This window comes from Mustela putorius, unplaced genomic scaffold (genome assembly GCF_011764305.1).
Source record: "Mustela putorius furo isolate JIRA1106 unplaced genomic scaffold, ASM1176430v1.1 tig00000040_pilon_pilon_pilon, whole genome shotgun sequence".
Taxonomy (NCBI): Eukaryota; Metazoa; Chordata; class Mammalia; order Carnivora; family Mustelidae; genus Mustela; species Mustela putorius.
This window is the reverse complement of record NW_025421261.1, coordinates 3,061,360-3,063,224: the sequence shown is the minus strand read 5'-3', so window position 1 is coordinate 3,063,224 and position 1,865 is coordinate 3,061,360.

The following is a 1,865-nucleotide window of genomic DNA, read 5'->3' as shown; positions in this document are numbered from 1 at the left end:
GGGGCCGGAGCGGGGGCCGGAGCGGGGCGGGGGCGCCCGCCTGCCTCTTCCAGGGACTGGAGCAGCTGGTGCCGCGGCCCGAGTTTTGAGTGTGCGTGTGCGCGCGTGTGTGTGTGCGTGTGCGCGCGTGTGTGTGCGCGTTGGAGAGGCGCGAGCCGCCTCCTGCTCCGAGCGCGCCGGCCTCGCCCCGTCCCTCCCGGCCGCGCGGCCCCTGCTACGAGCGGCGGCGCGGGACGGGGAAGCCACGGCCGACCAGCAGGGGGAGAGAGAGGAGAGGAAGTAGGGGTGGGTGCCGGGGAGAGGAGGGGAGGGAGAGCGCGGAGGCCGGCAGGGGACGGGGCGTTTCTCCGGACCCCGTGGAGAGCGCGCTCGGGTCCGGCCTCCGAGGGGCGGGGGGGACGCGCGTCCGCCCGGCTCCCCCCTCCCCGGACGCGGCCGAACCGACGTGGGCCCCGGCCTCGCCCCGCGCGCGGCCCCGATGGAAGTGGCGGAGCCGCACCTGCGCGGCCGCCCGGTCCCCCCGGCGCAGCCGCCGCGCTCGCCTGCCCCACGACGAACACACGTGCGAGTCCGTCTTTCCCGAGAAACGCAAACGCGCGACACCGCAGCCCCCTGGCCGCTGACCTCCCGCAGCGGCTTCTCCGCGCGCTGGGGGTGACCCCGCGACAGCCGGGGGTCCCGGGCAAGCTCTCGGGTCGCGGATTCTGAGACCGTCACTCATTCTCCTACGTTTGGCTGCAAAATGGAGGTTTAACGACCCGCGAGCGCTCTGCCCCGCGCTTCTCGCGCGCGAAGCACCCGTTGCGCACCGCACGCCGCGCGCGTTTTTTAAGCAACGTCCACCCCCAAGGCGGGGCTCGAACCCGCAGCTCCGAGGGCAGGCGCGGCCGTACCAACCCAGCCAGCCTCGTGCCCTTCACTCTCTTTAAAGACTTTTCCGAGGGAAGCCCATTCTGCAGACGTGGAAACAGGAAAAACACACTCCCAGCTCAGGGAGTGCGGCTCCTGGCCCTCCCCACAGACTTAATAATGACTTCCAGTGTGACAACTGTGTGAATGTTCTTCGCGGGAGCCTAGCCCGGCGCAGTAAAGCCCTCGGTGAGCCTCTGTTCCAGCGAGCTGTCCCCTCTGGGGGCGCAGAGCGGGCCTAATTGAAAGGAAGATAGACTCCCGCGTCCCCTTGGGCTTCCACGTCCACGTTTTTCTCTGAAGGAGAATAAGGACGCGTCCCTTTGAGAGTTTAGTTTGGATGAGACTGGAAACCAGTGCTGAAATGACTGGCTCCCCGACTGGCCTTTAGCAGGGACTCAATCCCCTTTTATCTCAAATTTATCCCAAAGGCAGACTACATCCTCCCGACTCTGTCACTCCCCAGCCCCTTGCGGTTTGGATTTTGCCCCGAGCCACCCCCAGAACGGTTCTGCAGATAATAACGCGTACTTCAAGGGTGGTGGTGAGGATTCAGTGGGTTCATGTGTATGATCTTCGCTTGGCATAAAGAACATAATAGCTTTCGTGATTAATAATGAAGACCCAATTGCAAAATTCAAGAGGCCCTGGAAACTCTGTCCCTCTGATTTTTCTCTGTGACTCTTTGGTTCTTTCCTTCTCCTTTCTGCTTTGTTTCGGCTCTGGGAGCGGCCTCCTCTTCCCAGGCTGCCTCCAGTGCTCCTCACATCTGTATACTCAGTCCCAGAAGATGCCAAATTGAGAAGAAAAATCTTCTGCTTTGGTGGTCACCTCTGACCTTTAAATTTATATTGTCCTGGGTTTCTACCAGCAACCCCCACCCTTTCTGCAATGCCCAAATCTCTCCCTTCTCACCTGTGTCACCATCCCTGAGACTTGTCTTCCTTGAGTGCTCG